Source organism: Eumetopias jubatus, unplaced genomic scaffold, assembly GCF_037043125.1.
Source record: "Eumetopias jubatus isolate StellerSeaLion01/CBP00866 unplaced genomic scaffold, mEumJub1_p1.0 scaffold_125, whole genome shotgun sequence".
In the NCBI taxonomy this organism is placed as follows: Eukaryota; Metazoa; Chordata; class Mammalia; order Carnivora; family Otariidae; genus Eumetopias; species Eumetopias jubatus.
Window position 1 is genome coordinate 420975 of NW_028274931.1, and position 20507 is coordinate 441481.

At 47.3% G+C, this 20507-nt stretch overlaps 1 pseudogene; it reads left to right on the plus strand.

Moving 5' to 3' along the window:
• The window catches only part of LOC148161581 (sodium channel protein type 10 subunit alpha-like), a 32219-nt pseudogene extending 12103 nt beyond the window's left edge, over positions 1-20116 (plus strand).
• Positions 20117-20507: the final 391 nt, after the last annotated feature.

Consider the following 20507-nt stretch of genomic DNA (forward strand, 5'->3'; position numbering starts at 1 on the left):
TCTGAGGACCTGGCTTCCCACGTGGGTGAGAAGTGGAAAGATGAGACTGCTGCCCAGGCCCCTGCAGAGGTAGGTATGTGAGCTTTCAGGAGAGGCTGAACAGCCTGCCAGACGCTGACTGGTGGGATGGTAGGGGCTGGCAGATGGGGTGGCTCGGGAAGTGGTATTTCAGACTGCAGTTGCCCACATAACCTCATGTCTCATCGTGAGCTTCAAGTCCATCCTAACCTCTGGGCTGGTCAGCACGATTTCAGTGGAAGGAAGGGGCGTTCAGCAGGATGGGGGGTAGGGGTTGATGAGGATGAGATCCTCCACCTCTCTGAGTCTCCTTGTCTTCATCTCTGAAACTGAATGGTAATGCCTACCTGGTAGGATTCTTTTGAAGCTTAAACGAGATGCTGCTTGTCAAGAGTTTTGTTCCTGCCTAAGATGGAATAAGTGCCCAGAAAGTGACGGCCAAGAAACAAGAGAACAAAAGACAATGCGCAGAGAAAGTGTGTTTCTGAGCCAGCAGGTGAAAGTCAGAGTCGCTCGGGGGTGAGGAGGTCTTCCCTGTGACTCCCCCCACCCCCACTCTCTTTTGTCCACACCCTTTTTTCCAGCCCAAAACATTCTGGTGCTCTGGAGAGGCAGTCTGTGTGAGTACTGTCCTGACAGCCTTACACAGACTGGGCAGGAAGCAAAACTGGGGTTTAGGAGTGTCTCACAAGAGCTAAAAGGAAACTTCGTGGTTTTATGACAAATCTTGAAGAAAACACACTACAGGGAAGAGGCATCTAGAAAGATTTAGCATTGTTAATACCATGGCATTAAATTCAGGAATTGAACTTGACACCTGGCCTCTGAGTGCTGACGCTGTGACAGGCACCGGGCTGGGCAAAGATAAGGAAGACATCATTCATGCCCCAAGTTATCACGTCCTTCAGCTTGAGGAATGTCAGCCACTGGCTGTGTGCCCCTGGGCAGGGTCGACCACAGCAGTTGAGAGGAGAGGGTGGGCTGAGATGGGGTTGGGGGACCCTGGGGTGAACAGAAACCCCTTGGTTCCTGCTGGACGAGGATTGCCACCCTCTACACGTTTCCTTCTCATGTTTCCTTCAGAGCATTCTCAGGATTCCCCTGGCTAGTTGTCTCTACTCAGTTTTCAGTACACATCTGCTGGGTACTGGTTTGGTTTTGGTTTGGTTTGGTTTGGTTATTTTTTGTCCATGACCCTGGCCAGGCAGAGAAGGGCCTGACAGTGACAGATAGGGACCCATCCCACCATTTGGGTCCATTAGCTGAGCTATCAGGTTTACTAATATGAGAGCAGCTTCAACTCCTAATTGAATTCATCTGGAGACATTACAGGGCTGGAGCTGCCAGGAGGGCAACAGGGCCCCTGCCCCATTGCTTCGCGATTAAACACTCAAGTCCAGTAAATGCTGCGAGTCTTTATCTGTGTAATTATGCTGTCTTGGGCCCTTGCCAGCACTCCATCGGGGGCCTGGAGGTTTAAAGCCTCCCACTGTTAAAACTCTGGGGCTCCATAGAGAGCATCACTGTCTGGGCCTCAGGTGGTGAGGCACCAAACACACAACGATCCCTGTGGGGGGGGATCCAGCCCGACGGGCTCTCCCTGCATCTCGGAGCCCAGGGCGAGAGTAAGGAAACAAGCCTATAAAGAATCCAAGCTTCAACTCATGTAGCATCTCACATGCCACAGGGTGGCAACATTTTCAACTGTGTTTGTGTGCCAACCTGGGGAATTGGTCCCAGCAGAATTCCAAGGGAGAAATAGCATGGGCCCAAGGCATCTCTCAACTCAACTCTTGTTTCGTGAAGCTAGGTCGTCTGCCCCATGTGTGCGTGTCGTCCTAAGTGCCATCCACTTACCCAAAGGAAAAAATCTGTAGAGACCCCGTGCCTCAGCAAAGAGCGCCCTTCCTGAGCACGAAATTCATCTGCTGTGTATTTCTGTGAAAGCATGAGAAATGGGACGTAAATGTAACTCTGACTGAAAAACAGACCTGTAATGAAGGCTGCTTTCGAATCACCTCATATTTTAGAGGGTTAGCACTGCTGTGCCCTGCATGCCTAGATGCCTAGGTACCAGGCCACTAACACAAAGAATCAATGCTGCAGAGTTACTGGCTTTAGCTAACATTGCGGCTCTTGAAGCAGGAGGAAATGTACAGTGTACATCTGTGAGAGATAGGGGAAAGGGTCCCATACGGGAAATCGAGGGAGAAACTGGGTCATGCAGGAGGCAGGTGTCAACTCACCTCTTGTTTCATGAGGCTAATACCGTTGCCCCGTGTATGCGTGCAGGCCTAAAACCACCCACCTAACTCGAAGAGAAAAACTGTAGAGAATCCGTGCTTCACCTTAAAAAGCCTTTCCTGGGATCGGAAGCATTTTGTTGTGTGCAGGCATGAGAGCACTGCAAGTGAGTCCCAAACCTAAATCCGACTGAGGCTCATGCCACGGCAGAAGGCAGAACACGACTCCCCACTTGTTTCATGAAGCTAGCACTGCGGCCCCGCTTTTGCAGGGAACTCTAATTGCTAGCATACTAACTCAAAGCAACAACAATGCAGAGAAACCGTGCTTTAACTACTGTCGACCTCTCTGAGGGAGGATGCAGTTTACGGGGTACCGTGTGTGAGAGCCTGGGGAACGGGTTCCATACCAAAGGCGAATGAGAAAAGGTCAGTGCAGAAGGCACATCTGGACTCAGCTCTTGCTACCTAAAGCTAACACTACTGCTCCATGTGTGCTTGGAACGCTCAGTGCTCAACAGTGACTTGGAAGAAACAAGCCTGTAAAGAATCCAAGCTTCAACTCACGTCACCTCTCCACAGGGTGGCAACATTTTCAACTGTGCTTGTGTGCCAACCTGGGGAATGGGTCCCAGCAGAACTCTGAGGGAGAAATAACCATACGCCCAAGGCACCTCTCGACTCAACTCTTGTTTCCTGAAGCTAGGTCGTCTGCCCCATGTGTATGTGTAGTCCTAAGTGCCATCCACCTAACACATAGGAACAAAACATTAGAGACCCCGAGCCTCAGCAAAGAGCATCCTTCCTGAGAGCGAACTACAGCTGCTGTGTGTTTTTGTGAAAGCATGAGAAATGGGACGTAAATGTAACTCTGACTGAGAAACAGACCAGTGAGGAAGGCTGCTCTTGACTCACCTCATGTTTTAGGGGGTTAGCACTGCTGTACCCTGTGTGCCTAGATGCCTAGGTACCAGGCCACTAACACAAAGAGTCAATGCTGTAGAGTTACTGGCTTTAGCTCACATTTGGTTCCTGAAGCGGGAGGAAATGTACACTGTACGTCTGTGAGACACCGGGGAAAGGGTCCCATACGTGAAATCGAGGGAGAAACAGGGTCGCGCAGGAGGCAGCTGTCAACTCACCTCTTGCTTCATGAGGCTAATACCGTTGCCCCGTGTGTGCGTGCAGGCCTAAAGCCAGCCACCTAACTCGGAGAAACAAACTGAAGAGAATCCGTGCTTCACCTTAAAAAGCCTTTGCTGAGATTGAAAGTATTTTGTTGTGTGCATGCGTGAGACCAAGGCAAGTGAGTCCCAAACCTAAATCCAAGGGGGCTCAGGCCGCAGCAGAAGACAGAACACAACTCCCCTCTTGTTTCAGGAAGCTAGCACTGCGGCCCCACTCTTGCGTGCAAGTCTAATTGCTAGCGTACCTACTCTGCGAAACAGCACTGTAGAGGGACCATGTTTTAGATTCCATCACTGTTCCAGAGGGTGGAAACGCGTTCAGTGTGTGTGCGTGAGAGCCTGGGACACGATCCCATAAATCACTGGGCGAGAGAAACACCTTCATGCAGAGGCACCTCTCAAATCAGCTCTAGTTTCACGAGGCTAGCACTCCTCCTGCATGTGCGTGCGGACCTAAGTTCCAGGCACCTCCCTCAAAGGAACAACACTGTAGAGAAACGGTGCTTTAGCTACCACTGATGTCTCGATGGGAGGAAGCAGTATACTGTGTACTGTGGGTGAGAGCCTGGGGGACGGCTTCCCTACGAAAACCCGAGGGAGAAAAAGGCCGGTGCCGAAGACACCTCTCGACTCAGCTCTTTTGTCTGAGGCTAGTACCGTTGTCCCGTGTGTGCGTGCAGGCCCAAAGCCAACCACCTAACTCGAAGGAACCACACAGTAGAGAATCCGAGCTTCAGCTAAAATAGCTGTTCTTGAGGGTGGAAGCATTTTGCTGTGGGCATGCATGAGAGCACTGCAAGTGAGTCCAAAACCATTTTCTGAGTGAGACTCAGGCCACAGCAGAAGGCAGAACAAGACTCCCCACTTGTTTCATGAAGCTACCACTGCGGCCGCACTTTGGCATGGATGTCTAATTGCTAGCGTTCTAACTCGAAGCAACAACAGTGTAGAGAAACCGTTCTTTAGCTACCTTCGACCTCCCTGAGGGAGGAAGCCATTTCCAGGGTACCGTGGTTGAGAGCCCTGGGAACGGGTTCCATACGTAAAAGTGAGGGAGAAATACGCCAGTGCTGAAGGCACCTCTCGACTGAGCTCTTGCTACCTGAAGCTAACACTACTGCTCCATGTGTGTTTGGAACACTCAGTGCTCTTCACTGACTTGGAAGAATCCCACCTTCAACTCACGTCGCCTCTCCACAGGGTGGCAACATTTTCAACTGTGCTTGTGTGCTAACCTGGGGAATGGGTCCCAGCAGAATTCCAAGGGAGAAATAAGCATGGGCCCAAGGCACCTCTCGACTGAACTCTTGTTTCCTGAAGCTAGGTCGTCTGCACCCTGTGTGTGCGTAGTCCTAACTGCCATCCACTTAACACAAAGGAACAAAACTGTAGAGACCCCCTGCCTCAGCAAAGAGCGCCCACCTGAGCGCGAACTTCATCTGTTGTGTGTTTTTGTGAAAGCATGAGAAATGCGACCTCAACGTTACTCTGAGCGTGAAACAGGCCTCTAAGGAGGCTGCCCTCGACCAACCTGCTGTTTTAGGATGTTAGCACTGCTGTACCCTCTGTGTCTGGATGCCTAGGTGCCAGGATACTAAGTCAAAGAATCAAATCTGTAGAGTTACTGAACTTTAGCAGCTAACATTGCTGTTCTTGAAACTGGAAGAATTTCGTGTTCGTGTACGAGAGACCGGGGAAAGGGTCCCATACGTGAAATCGAGTGAGAAACTGGATCGTGCAGAAGGCAGCTCTCACTCACCTCTTGTTTCATGAGGCTAGTCGCGTGGCCTGGTGTGTGCATGCAGGCGTAAAGCCAGCCACCTCACTCGAAAAGACAACACTGTAGAGAACCCGTTCTTCAGCTTAAATAGTCTTTCCTGAGAGTGGAAGCACTTTGTCCTGAGCGTGCATGAGAGCACTGCAAGGGAGTCCGGAGCCATATTCTGAGTGAGACTCAAGGCGTCACCTCCACCTTGGCTTCACTGTCTTCCTCACGATAGAATGTTCCCAAGCCAGGTCCTTGAATTACTGGGGGGACAAGGGGCTGCTAATTTGTCCCCCTCTCCTACTGAAAATTAGGTTTTGCTTTCCTCCATCACAGACTCAAAGAAGACATCCTATCTTCAAAAACAAAAATGGACTTTAAAAATTCACTTGTACCTTCACAAACACTAGGAACTTATGATTGAAATCATTTGAAATTTGTTTTATTTTATCTCTAGGTTGCTGCTTTACAAATAAGCAAGTTTGTGAATATGGATTTCGATTTTCACTGATTCTTGACCGAGGCATACTTTGAACTATATTTTTAAAAAGCCCTTTTAAAATAGCATTAAAGGAGAATAATTAAGGTTCTAGAAGTCTGTATGTCCCAGCACAACACACACACTCAACACCCCTAAGAGAGCGTGTGTGTACTGTAAGTTCATCCATCCCCTCAATCCCGGGAAAAGATCCTAAAACCTGCCCAGAATGTTTAGGGAGAAGATCTAAACCCATCTTCAGCTGTCCAGTGCCTCTCAGTCTTCTGAGTTATTGTCTTAATTAACCGACTTCTCTTGCTACCTCCAAAGGCCACTGGCTCATGAAGCAGACTAAGTGAGTGTAGACAGAAGTGGGATCCAGCATGAAGGTTTCCAGATCCTTTTGCATTTCCCCCCAGGTGGTGGTAGATGCCCTGGTGGGTGCCATCCCATCCATCATGAATGTCCTCCTCGTCTACCTCATCTTCAGCATCATTGGTGTGATCTTCTTTGAGGGGAAGTTTGGGCAGTGTATCTAGAAAACCAATGGATACTTTTCTCTTGTGCCTCTGTCTATTGTGAATATAATATCTGACTATAAAGATCAGAAGCACGGTGGCAGCTTCTTCTAGGTCAATGTGAAAGTCAACTTTGATAATGTTGCGATCGGTTACCTAACACTTCTGCAGGTGGTAAGTCTGGAGATTAACCATGTCTCTTCCTTTGGCTACTTGATAATGTGGATGGTCTGGTGTCTTCCAGAAGTTGCTTTGTAGAGACTTTGCAAGGGCTAGCAATCAGTGTGAGCTGAAGTCACTACTTATTCCTACAGACTAGCATGAGGCTAAAAGCAATGTCACAGTGGTACAGTTAGACAAGTGTGGGCTGGCAGCACAGAATAAAGGGATGACCCTGCAGTGCAATTGTATCAGGTGATGATTTAGAATTCACTATTTGTACAAAATAGACACGATATAGCCCCCTGTTCAGTCCTCTACTGCAGATCCTCTCCTAGACAGTAACAATTGTATTCCAGGTCTATTATAATGATAGAAAGTGTTGGTGGTGATGACAGGCAAACACATTCACACACCCATTCTTTCATCCATACCTTGCCCTCATCCAATCAGGTGTTGATGCAATTGCTGATACATTTGTCACGCACTTACCCACACCTTCCTACATCCCACTGTTTGTTCATGATTGGTTCAACAAATACTCCCTGAGTAGCTGTGGTGGGCCAGGTGCTGTGCTTCGCCCTTGCAGGTATAGAGGACTGCCTCCAGGGGGCCCGTGATATGAGAAAAACAGACAAGTGAATCAAAACGGAGTTCGGTGTAGATAATGCGCAGACACTGAGTGGCCTCTGCTCCTTGTTTCCAGGCAACCTCTAAAGGCTGGATGGACACCGTGTATGCAGCTTTGGATGCCCGAGATGTGAGTCCAGCCTGCCGTGCCTTCTGCCTTCCCCTCGGTGCATTCCACTCACATCAGTCTATTTGAAATGGGCTGAAGGTGGCTTTGGTACCAGATAAGGCAGTCCCCCAACAGCCTGGTCTTATCCCTCCCTGGAGCAGTGTCCAGCTGGCCCTCTATTGAATGTTGAAGCCAACCTCACCTTTTCCCTTACAGGCACACTCCCTGGGCTTTTCAAGTTCTCCCGCTCACCATTGAGGAAAATGTCAGATAACCTCTCCAGGATTGTGTGTAAGGACACTCCCTGGGCAGAGGCAGGAGCAGGGTGGTGGCTACAACAAGGGTATTATCATGGTAGCCGGGGGGAGGAGATGGACGCTGCTGAGGACAGACCCTTTGCTGCTGTGGCAGAGCTGATGCCCTGCCCCAATTCCCTTGGCCCACCTCTTGAGGTCACTCTGGTGCTGTGCTTCTGATTCTCTGAGACTTGACTTTCTTCAGGGTCAGAGTTTGCTCAGCAGCCCCTCCCCTAAGGGCAGGGGATTGAATGTTCATAGGGACAACCCTCACAGGTGAGTCTCGGGAGTCTGCAGATAAATGCTCCAGCTTCCCAATCCCTTAGAGGTACAATTCTGAGGTGCATTCTACACAGTTCATTGGAGAACCCCAACAGGATGGAACACCAGTTGCCCCCCAGTGATGGGCTGCTTATCAACACCCCCTTTGGCTTTTCTCCTGCTTACCTTCCCCCTCCCTCAGTCCTGCTTCCTGACTCCCGAACAAACCACCCTCCCACACCCAGGTTCTTGTCTCAGGGATGAACACAAACATACACCCACCTGCTCCCCATGCCTCACCTTGTCTGTTCACAGGTGAACTTGCAGCCCAAGTGGGGAGACAAGGTGTACATGTACTTATACTTCATTATCTTCATCATTTTTGGTGGCTTCTTCACATTCAGTCTCTTTGTTGGGGTCATAATTGACAACTACAATCAACAGAAAAAAAAAAAAAGATAAGTGGGGCTCAGGTGTTCCCGTGAATCTTCCACTCCCTGTCCCCTGACTTCATGACTAAAGAAAACACTATTCCTAGCCCTCGTGTCTCACCAGGAGCCCAGTTTTGGCCTTTAACACCAATACCCACCTTTGCACCCTGATTGCAGCCCTTACCCCTGCCTGGTGTCGTGGGGCTGCTGCTGGAAGAGCTGCATTTCTCTGTGTCAACAATATCCCTGCTTCTGTCTGGGTCCCCTTCCACTCTCCCAGAGTGCCCAGGTCTTCCCAGCTGGAACCAGGTGTGCGGGGTGTGTCTCAGGGGACCCTTGGGAAACATCAACAGGGAAAGAAAGGGCTCCAGCACTTGCTGCCTCTGTCTGGAGCTCTGACCCCCAGAAGCACCAAGTCAGGAGGCCTCAGCAAGGGCCAGAGCTCCAGTATTGGCAGAATCCCAACCCTCCTTGGGATGGGGAGAAAGACCTATGCCTCCATGGATGCTGACTCTGATGAATAGGAACCGAATCCTAGATAACCTCTCACGTTTACATTAAAATGTTAGGGCATTAAAGGTGTAAAATGCTTTCTTGTTACCCTCTATTAATCCTTTCATTTAACACCCTCCATTCCTCTGAGGTAGATGAAGCACCCCTTTAGACTAATGTAGGCTGAAATCCAGAGGAAAAAACAGGGTCCTATGGATAAGTCACATGGATAAGGGCCCAGCATTGGTTTTGGCATCATACAAACCTGGGCTTGCATTCCCAACTCAACCACTTGCTAGGTGGCTGACCCTGGCAATTTCTAAAAACTCTCTGCACCTCAGCTTTCTCATCCATTCAGTGGAGTTAATAATACCTACTCATAGGATTCTGGTGAGAGGAAAGTAAAAGCCTGTTCAAGAAGGACCTAGTTTAGAGGTGCCTGGGGGGCTCAGCTGGTTAAGTGTCTGACTTCAGCTCAGGTCATGATCCTGGGGTCCTGGGATCAAGCTGCCACCTTGGGCTCCCCACTCGGTGGAGAGTCTGCTTCTCCCTCTCCCTCTGCCCCTCCCCCCTGCTTGTGTGCTCTCTCTCTCTCTCTCTCTTTCTCTCACTCGTTTTCCCTCTCAAATAAATAAAATATTTTAAAAAATAAAAGAAGCAACTAGTTTAAGACTGAGCTATTATACTAATATAATTCAAAATAAATGTCAAATGGCATGGGTCTTCCCACCTATAGGAAGTCCTTGGCCAGAGTTCTGGGCATAAGAAGTGGGCAGCCCTTTTCTGCCCCAGAGGGACTCAGCAAGACAGCTGTGAAGTGCTGGTCAATGTCATCAGCACCCTAGAGGGCTTTGAGACCATTCAAGCAATCCCTTCTCCCATTTTATAGATGAGGCAACTGAGTACGACCTTGCCAGGGAGTTGGCCATGTTAGGTGATAGAATGAGATAAACCAGGGTTGAAGTTGGGTGGGGGTATTATATTTGCTGACTCCTTGCTCAGGATTTTCAGTGTTGCCCTACCCAGTGCTCCCAAACCTCTGCCCCTGCCCCACTGAGATGTCTCTCCCTGGAAGCTCTCTGTATCCACAGATTTTCTTAAAATCTCCTCTCAAATCCCAGAGATCTCAGCCCATTTCCCGAGCATTTGCAGTGATCTCAGTTATACAAACATGCTATGGAAATGCGAAGAATTCACATTATGCCAGGGAGTGAAAGGTGGGGGGTTGAATGAAGGAGGTCTAGAGGGTCCTCAAAAAAAACCCAAAGCTAAAGGAGGAAGGCATTTTTGATGTTGGAAGTTCTGGCATTGTAATAGCAGAGGGCAATGCAAATTGGATCAAGAGTTCTCCAAAGACCCTTGGATAAGGCAGTAACTGTCCTTAGCTCCTCCTCTCCAGGAAGAGGTTAACGGTTTGGATCTCAAGGTCTTTGCTGCAGAAGGAGGCCCTGAGGGAAGCTCTTGTCCCTGGCAGGAACTATGATTCCAGAAGCCCAGTGGTTTTGACTAAAATGATCAGGCTGGTTGCAAGGCTCCGATTTAAAATGATATTTACCTTCTCCTTAGGTTCCACTCCCAAGTTCTTCCCACCCTCTGCCCATGCAGTACCTCTGGGTTCCTGCAGGAGAGAAATAAACAGGCTTTGTGCCAGAGACTCAGGCAGGGAGTCAGAGCTGGGGCTCATTCCCACCCACTCTGTCACTGGTTGTGGCACCTGGGCTGGACACTGCTTGATTCTGTCCTTGACATGTCTTTCTTCAGAGAAGGGAGAAGGTAGAGATGTTCTTCTTCTCCAGCATGCTCTGATTTTGGTACTCCAGGGGGTTCTTGTTGCTTTAAAAACAGTGGTGTGTTTTATCCTCTCCTGTACTTAGGGGGCCAGGACATCTTCATGACAGAGGGGCAAAAGAAGTACTACAATGCCATGAAGAAGCTGGGCTCCAAGAAGCCCCAGAAGCCCATCCCATGACCTCTGGTGAGCCCCAGAGCTTCCCTGAAGCAGAATGTGTCTGGAAATCCAACTGATAGCTTATTCCAATGGTGGGTAAGGGTTGGCCAGCACTCTCTGTGAAGGGGGAAATCTAGATTGAATTTGGGGATGATGTAATGAGAGTTCCCAGTCCCAAGGAATGAGAAGTCTAAAAGAAGGAACTTTGGTCTTCCAAATATCTCCCACAGGTACTCCAAATAGACCTGTTTAGGGAAGTACTGAGTTCTGCAAACAGTTTAGGGTTCAATCACAGGATTGGGAGCAGGTTAGGCTAAATGATACTAAATGTGGTAAGAGCCCTGAAATGAAGCATTTGTGTGGTTATGCATCATGATCTAGGTTGCAGGCTCACCCTAAATTCCACCCCATGCCTACAGTAGACAGATGGGAAATGGCCAAAACCCAGGCCCCTGGGATCCTGGTCCCCATCACGGTCATGGTAAATAGGAGCCAAAAGTTATCCCATTGTTGTGTTTAAAGATTGACCAAAACTTTAAGAAAAAAGAAAAAGAAGAAGATAACAGGAGAGGAAGAAAAGGGGAGTATGTCAGAGGGGGAGACGAACCATGAGAGATGATGAACTCTGAAAAACAAACTGAGGGTTCTAGAGGGGAGGGGGGTAGGGGGATGGGTTAGCCTGGTGATGGGTATTGAGGAGGGCACGTTCTGCATGGAGCACTGGGTGTTATGAACAGACAATGAATCATGGAACACTGCACCAAAAACTAATGATGTAATATATGGTGATTAACATAACAATAAAAAAAAAAGATTGACCAAAACTTAGAGCTATACTCCACTTCAATTCCTTTATTCACAAAAACCCTAAGAGACATGGCCTTTTATTCCCCGATGAAATGCAACACTCAAACCATACATATTATCACCTCAGTTCTTCTCAGTCCTCCACCAGAAGATAGAAAATGTCAAACCTCTAGTTGGCTTCCGTTGAGAGTGGATGAACAGGTTTGAGAGTGGGAGTATTGTTATGTAGGAAATGTACAATGAAACTTCTTCCAAGAATTTCTGAGCCATCAGAATGGAACTGGCATCTTGTCCGTTTACATAACCTTTCTGTGGTTAAGATGCAGTATCTGTGAAGAAAACTACAGGTGCTTATGCCATTAGACTCCCCCCCACCACCACCACCACCACCATCAGGGCAAAGCCTAAGGACCTGCAACAAAGGAGAGGAACTTTCCCTAGAATTAAGGAGACATATATTCTATTGGCCAAGGCATTAGGATTTCTAAATCAAGGCATGGGGTTTGTATAAGTTACTAAAAACATCATAAGCACATAGTCTTGAAAACATTTATGGGAGAAAAAAAATGCTATGACCTTTGGATATACTTTCCTTGGAAACAGTGGTCATAAATGTATCCCTATGGTCAATTCTGATAAGAAGTGTTATAATGAGGGGTGATAGGATGTTCAGACCTCTGTAGGGGCAGAGATTTCCTTCCAAATCCCCCATCAAATCAAGATATCTGGGGTTGAGTGAGCCTTAAGCCTCAGGGAGTACCCCTCTGTCAGCCAGTCCAATGGGCAGGAACAAGCTCAGAATTAAAAGATGTAGGTAAATGGGCTAAGCCCAACCAATCAGCATCAAGTCAGAGGAGGAGGAGCCTGAGACTTACAGAGAAACAAGCAGCTGAGTCCCTGCTGGCCTTCACTTGGTGGCTGGACTGATGCTCAATCTACACTTGAACCAGATGGTAAGGAGTCTGTGCTAGGGACATCCCTTGGCAAAATCATGACAATTGTTAGTACCTTGTCCTACACACTGCTCAGTCTCTCTATAACATCTCAGATTCTCCCCTTTTATCAACTAATCCCACAGGCCACCATAGCTTCCTCCTCTCAAGGAGGACAATTTCACTGGGATAGGATGAGCTGCATTTCAAAAAGGGACCCTGGAGAGGACACTATCTTAATACAAAGGTAGGAACCTAATGTTGAAATTCCAGGCACTACAGTCAGAGTGGAAGCCAATGGTTGGGCAGGAAGACCTATGACAAAATCACCATTTCTCCTAATCAAGCCATAACCAAGACCTTCCAAGGTTGGCAATGGGGGAGGCTCGCCACATGGATAAGGGAAGTGAGACCTCACAGCCCAACTGTGTTTCTGAGATTCATCATCCCTTTGGATGGGAAGGGGGTGAATTACTAATTAACTATCGATACTGTCCTAGCTTTAGTGGAGGAATGTGGCTCTCTCCTTAATACTCTGTTCCAAGCATAGCCCTTTGTTCCCCTTATCATAGCCGAGGCAAGTCTGGAACATTTAACCAAGACTTTGAAGTCTTAGGGGTTCCAAAGGGGAAATCAGCAGAGCGGGGGCCCAAGCAGTAACGGCATTTGGCTGATCTCCAGGGTCCACAAGTCTTGGCCCATCCTTGCTCCTGGCCAGCATCCATATGGCAGACAACATCTTGGCACCCACCACCCAGTGGGACAAGCCTGATCATCTGGCTTCCTCAAAGTCCAGAGCCAAGAAAGAAACACAAGCAAAAAGAGAAATCCCCACTCCTACCTAAGATTCACCTTCCCAGATCCAGCTCTCTTTTCATTAGATTATTGGCCCTGGAATGCTCATCTTCTTCCCTTAGCAGTCCCAACAGGTTAAGCTGGTCACATAAGCTGAGCATTGATACAGGAGTTCTGATCCCAGGTGCATGGGTGCCATTTCACAGCAGGGTCAACCTGGGATACACACACACACACACACACACACACACACACACACACACACTCACACTCCTCCTCACCACTGGCAAAGCTCAAGTTCTAAATTGTATGCTTCTTCCATAGGAAAGACTACAGCTTCCACAAGACTGGGAAATTTTATTCTATAACATTCCCTGCTATAGAAATTACTAAAAGCAGGTTTCACATACTTCACTTTATAGGAAAATAGGCTCTAGGATATCACATCATCACTTCATCATCTCTGAGAGCACTGAGAGTTGCAAAGAAGTGAACCCTGCCCACAGGTTAAGCCAAGAGCAGCCAGCAAGCTGCTTCATTCCCCAGCATCCAAATATCCAGGGCAAACTCAATGCCTACAACTTAGTGATGTTGTCACCTGCTCTGTTTAATTAGAAGTTGTGTGGTCATAAATGGCCCTTTATTTTTTCACCATGTTCAGTGATGAAATGGAAGTTATTAGTGGCTCTTCAATCCCTCTCCCACTCCAGAAAAGACACGGGCCAGCAGTTATGCCCAGAGCCAGACCCACTTGGGTCTGATTCTTTGCTCTAACCCACAGGGTAGCAACCTCTACCCAACAGAAACAGAAAGCAAGACCCAGCCTCTGTCACAGCCCTTCTCCCCCATGTCTGCTTTGCAGGTCCTGTGAGCTCCCTGATGAGACTCATGACAGGGTCCTCTCTGCCTCCACTCATGCAGAGTCCGGCACATAGTATACATTCAGTAAGTGCCTGTTGTATAGAGTGGCCTTCTAATTTTATTTGAGGTGTGAGTAATTCAGAGCTGTCCATTCTGTCATCCATTCATTAATCTATTTATTGAGCATCTACTGCATGCCATTGGGGATACTCGGCAGACACTGGGGATAGAGCAGTGAGCAACACATACAAAGTTCCTGCCCTTGAAGAGACTATAATCCTGTGACATAGGAAAAAAAATGGGTGTTATACGCAAACAATGAATCATGGAACACTACATCAAAAAGTAATGATGTACTTAATGGTGACTAACATAACATAATTAAAAAATATATTTAAAAAATTAGTGAAAATCGCACATGTACCAATTCACAGGGTGCAGAGATTCCTAAGAGAGAAGGAATGGGGTGAAGAGCAAAGGGTGCCTAGGACTGAGCCTTGAGGTACTCTAACATCTAAGGGTTGCATAAAGAAGACTCAAAACAGAATATCCAGAAAGGCAAGAAAAGAACCAGGGAAGTAAGGCATGACGGAGACTAAGAAAGGAGAGTTTCAAGGTGGCAGGTGTGGCAAGCAATGCCAAACAAGTGTCCTTGGATTTACATTCTGGATGTCATTGGTGATCTTAACGAGAACCATCTCAGTGGCAGGATGGGGACAAAAGCCATTTGGAGGTGAAGTGGGGAGTGAGGGGGAACAGTGATTGCACAACATGCCTTCAAGAATTTGGCTGTGAAAGTGGGGGGAGAAGTAGTGTGGTAGCTGGAGGGAGATGTAAGGTTCAGGAAGATTTTTTTTTTCTTTAAGCTAGGAACAGCTAGGTCATGAGAGATTTAGCTAAGGAACCAAGAGGTAGTAGCCAAGAGTGGAAGTCAGGCCAAAAGCCTCACTCCTCAGTAATGAAGCCGAAGGACCAGGAGGTTGGTAAGTGGCAGCAATGAAGAAGAGATGAAGGTAAACTACCTAGATGACACAAGCTTCAAAGGAGGAAGGGTTTTGCAAGATTCAGGAGGAGCAAAGGTCTGGAAGTTACAGTGGGAAACAAGAAGGACTCCAGGCCTACCCTCTTGCCCTGGAGTACTTGGGGTGGGGGAGAATGAGCAGCCACTGAATTTGCAGTTCTTGAACTCATCCTCTGCAGGCACTATGGGAACACAATGTTAAATAAGACATGGCCAGGGCGCCTGGGTGGCTCAGTCGGTTAAGCGACTGCCTTCCACTCAGGTCATGATCCTGGGGTCCTGGGATCGAGCCCCACGTCTGGCTTCCTGCTTGGTGGAGAACCTACTTCTCCCTCTCCCTCTGCCTACTTGTGCTCTCTGTCTCTCTGTCAAATAAATAAATAAAATCTTTAAATAAATAAATAAGACATGGCCCCATCCTCAAGGAGCTCGCTATCTAGTAGAGAAGAAGCGAAGCACACAGGAAATGCTAGAACTCAAGGCGGACTACGAAGCCTGTGAGAGGAGAGAGGAAATAGGCAATGTGGTGTGATGTGATAGGTGATTAGGGAGATCTCCCTGGAAGGGGCTTAAGAAAAATGGATCACTCAGGACTATTGGGATTTAGATAGCCAGGAGATGGGATGGGAACAGCTCGAAAATGGTGCACCAGTGAGACAAAAGTGCCTGGTGACTTCAAGGGGGTGGGAAAGGCAACAAGGACTTGAATTGAGGCATTGAAGAAGAATCAACTAAGAATAAGATTTTGGAAGGAGTAAGGACAGGACTTGGCTTCTGTTTGGATGTGGTGTGAGGAAGACAACAGACAGATTTTAGAAAGCCATCTATGGAGAATGCAGCCTCTCCAGATGCCTCTTGTATGTTGGCCAGAAAGGCCCTGATGGACCATCTCTTGTTTTCTCAGAACAAGTACCAGGGCTTTGTCTTTGACATTGTGCCAGACAAGCTTTCGACATTGTCATAATGGTCCTCATCTGCCTCAACATGATCACCATGATGGTGGAGACTGATGAACAGAGCGAAGAAAAGACAAAAATCCTTAACAAAATCAATCAGTTCTTCATGGGTAAGTGTGTCATGAAGATGTTTGCCTTGCAGCATCACTACTTCACCAAAGGCTGGAATGTGTTTAACTTGATTGTCATGGTCCTCTCGATTGGGAGTAAGTGGGCTTACAGGTGGTGGGGAAGCCCAGACTCTGCTTGGGGTTGTTTGGGCTGTTTTTTTGTTTTGTTTTGTTTTGTTTTGTTTTGTTTTGTTTTGTTTCCAAAACCAAGAGGACAACAAACGTTTTTAATATACATTACATGTTAGAGGAGCCCAGTATTTGCTGCTTTCCAAAAGCGGCAGATTTAAAATGCCCCTGTCCTCTCTGTGAAATGGAGAGTTTCCATTGGCATTTTCCATGCTGTCACAAAGTGTTTTTAGGCACCTACTGTGTGCATAGCCCATTGCCTGAACTTTGGGGCTGATGGGGACAGTCAGGCACTTCTCCAGAGAATATAAGATGATGGAACTTCCAGAGGGCCTTCTCTTGATGGTCTTCAAAGAGGAGAATGGGTGGTACGATGTGAGGTGAGTCATTAAATACTTTCTGGAAAAGGAGATGGTTGCCAGAAGAGTGAGCAAAGACTATGAGTGTTCAGAGGAGATTCTTAAGTCAAAGATCTGCAGTTAAATCATTATATAACTGTCCACTTAGGGAATGTGAGTGATAGACAAGTCAAAGATCAATGCCAAGAGATCAATGCTCTTAGGGCCTAGTCTGGGTGTTTGAATGATAGGCCCAGTATTTGGGGGCCAACGAGTGTTCAGAGAAAACGCATAAGGTCAGAAACGCAAGTGGGGAATGGAGCCACCACAGTTGAGTGCTTGCTGACTTCTGAGGACTGGGCTGGGCTCCTTGGGAGCCTTCACAATGGCTCCCTGAAGGAGTGTTATTATCTTCATTTTATACATTTAAAATTGAGCCTTACAGATTAAGAAAGTTATGCAAAGTCATACAGTCTGTAAAGGGTAGAGCTGAATTTAGACCAGGCTAATGTCCTTCTAATGAACTAGCTGCCTCCTACCAACAACCAAGAGAATGTCCTTAGCCTTCTTGTGGTTGAGGCACAGTTTAGCCTTACAAAGGCCAAATGACAGTGCACCAGGTTTACTTTGCATTACAAATATATCCTGACCTGTTATATCATGACCTGCTTAATTTTCATGTCAGAACATTGCTGTAGATTTAATTTTCCATTGATTTACCATCAAGAGCTAACAGCATCTAAATACAACTTGGCAGCACTTCATCCATCTCCCCACCCTGGTGCTGAAACACAGCCTTGGGTTGTGTTTATTTGTTTGGGAGCTTTACGTTTATTTTTGTTTTCTGTTTTGTTTTGTTTTCCTGTTGCTGCTGGTTTTTTGTGGGAGGTTTGTTTTGTTCGTTTGCTTTCCAAGTGAGAAACTCTAAAGGTCACTTTCAGTTTACAGTAGAGAAGAGAGCTTGCTTATGTGACTTCCCTTAACAACACTATAGAAATAAAATATACTCAAAGTACTCCATTCTATGATGGGGACACCTTAACTACCAGTGCCTATGACCTGCACAGCAACACCATCCACTGGTTAGAAATCAGTCATAGAGACAGCTGGAAAACAAGTGAAAGAACCCACCTCTTCCTCCTTCTGCCCTCCCCCTCTCATTTTCTTCCTTCCCACTTGCAAGACATGGATTGAGTATCTAATTGCTACAAGTATGAAGACTCATACTACCTTGAAGTATTATGTAGACTGGCTGGCTGGCTGGCAGAATCTTAGTAGGTTATATAGACACATACCCCACGCTGTGGAAAAATATCCCAGTTAAACTTGCTTTAGGAGAGGGGCTTTCATAAAGATTTTATAATACAATATTATAACTACTTCCCAAATCTCTTCCTGTTTCCTTCCTCCTTCCAGCACAATACTGTGACCACCCATATTCATATGACAAAAGGCAGGTAGGGGAAGAGCGTCAAGGGAACCCTGGCAAGGAGAGAGAGCTTGCCACTACACTCACCATTTGTCCTGAGAGATTTTGAATCCTGTCTGACCTAAAGGCTTCATCTAATCTTTTGCGGTCCCAATAGACATCCACGGCCCCAAGATCAAGCTTCACAAATTTTCAAGTTAGATATCATATAGGGAGACTTTTACATTCTTCATCTTTCCAACTCTGTTCATAGTTGGGGGGTGGGAGGGCCATAACTGACACTAAACAAACCCATCTCCAGGCCCTAACATAGAGTTCAAACACAGCCGGAGATGAAAGAAACAAATAAAAGCCATTATGCAGACAGCTGGCCATTCAAAACCTGTCTACTTTAGCTGTCAGCAAGTTGCCCGACTCTTCAGACCACCTTATAATTAACACCAGGCTCTGTACAATGATCCACAGGACCATGTACAGGAACTGAGTCAATCTTCACAATGGGAGATGGGGAGATGAATCACAGGGGATCCTGGCCTTCACAGAGCACAGGACCAGGAAAAGGTGGACGAAAAGGCCTGTCCCAAGGCTGAATTCTCAGGGAAGAGTAGGGCCTGTGTCATAGAGAGAACCACACAAAGGCTGTGTATGTGTGGAAAAATGTGTAGTCGCTTCCAGTTAACCTAGGCTGCGGAAGATAGGGCTTTGACCATGGAGGCTGACTAAGAAGAAGACATTCCGGGTAGAGAGAAAGAAAGATAAGAACAGGGTGGGAAGCGTGGGTCTTACTTGAGAGAGAAAAACTTATGCAATGAGCACGTGCTGAGCCCCTACTTTATGCCAGCCACTGTGCAAGGTTCAGAAGGCCCAGAGTCCTTGAATACAAATACTCACATGGAGATCCATACAGAGCAGAGATGGGACAGGGATTGCAGCCAGCTTTGTCAGGGCTCATGCTTGCAAGTACTGATTAGATCATTCCCCCCTCTTCTAAAGGCCTGTATTTTCTGCGATTCTTACCTCACTTGAAAATTACTTCTCCCAGTGCTCTTCCGAGTCATCCACCTGGCCCAGATTGGTCACATCCTCAGGCTGATACAAGCAGCCAAGGGAATCCGCACACTGCTCTTTGCCCTCATGATGCCCCTGCCTGCTCTCTTCAACATAGGACTGCTGCTCTTCCTTGTCATGTTCATCTACTCCATCTTCGGCATAGTCAGCTTCCCCCATGTAAGCGGGGAGGCTGGCATCAACAACACGTTCAACTTCCCAGACCTTCGCCAACAGCATGCTGTGCCTCTTCCAGACCACCACACCAGCTGGCTGGGATGGGCTCCTCAGCCCTATCTTCAACACAGGATCCCCTTTCTGTGACTCCAATCTGCCCAACAGCAATGGCTCCTGGGGGAACTGTGGGAACCCAGCCATGGGCATCCTTTTCTTCACCACGTACATCATCATCTCCTTCCTCATCGTGGACAACATGTACACTGCCATGATTCTGGAGAACTTCAATGTGGCCACGCAGGGGGGTAGCGAACCTTTGAGTGAGGATGACTTTGACATGTTCTATGAGACCTGGGAAAAGTTTGACCCAGAGGCCACTCAGTTTATTACATTTTCTCCCCTCTCAGACTTTGCAGACACCCTTTCAGGGCCCTGCAAATCCCAAAACCCAGTCGGAATATATTAATCCAGATGGACCTACCCTTGGTCCCTGGAGATAAGATTCACTGGACATTCTTTTTGCCTTCACTAGAAATGTTCTCAGAGAATCTGGGGAGTTGGATTCTCTGAAGGCAAATATGGAAGAGAAGTTTATGGCAACTAATGTTTCAAAAACATCCTATGAACCAATAGCAACCACCCTGCAGTGGAAGCAGGAAGATATTTCAGCTACTGTCATTCAAAAGGCCTATCAGAGCTATGTGTTACACCACTCCATGACAATCTCCAACCCCCCCAGGTGTGCCCAGGGCTGAGGAGGAGGCTGTGTCACCCCTAGGTGAAGGCTTTATTGTATTCATGGCAAATGAAAATTGCACACTCCCAGACAAATCTGAAACTGCATCTACCACATCTTTCCCACCATCCTACGACAGTGTCACTAGAGGCCTTAGTGATCGAGTCAACATGAGCACATCTAGTTCAGTGCAGAATGAATTATGAAGCTGTCAGTAAGAAAGCAACTGCCCTTGGGCCCTAGGGAAGACACTCCAGCATGGACCTAACCAGTCCTGATGTGACCTTCAGCTCTGTGATAACTCTTTCCCACTAAAGGTGGCACCCAGTTACCACCTCATCAATGCATGCCACCAGTCACAGTGTCAGAACTGGGCAGAGAATGCATTTGGTGCCCACCTTTGGAGAAGCCCTCAAAACCAATAGGAGTCAGAAGCCAAGAGCATCTACACTGTGACAACCATTTGAATTTCATTATCAGGTGATGTATTCTCTTACTTGCCAGAAAATGTCCTTGGTCCTTTTATTTTAATTGTGACCAGAGCTTCCATTTACTCTGATAAACTTCTCAGGACCAGAACTTCCAAAGATATATTGGCAAGGATGTTGTTGAAGGTCCAAGTTAGTCCTCTGTG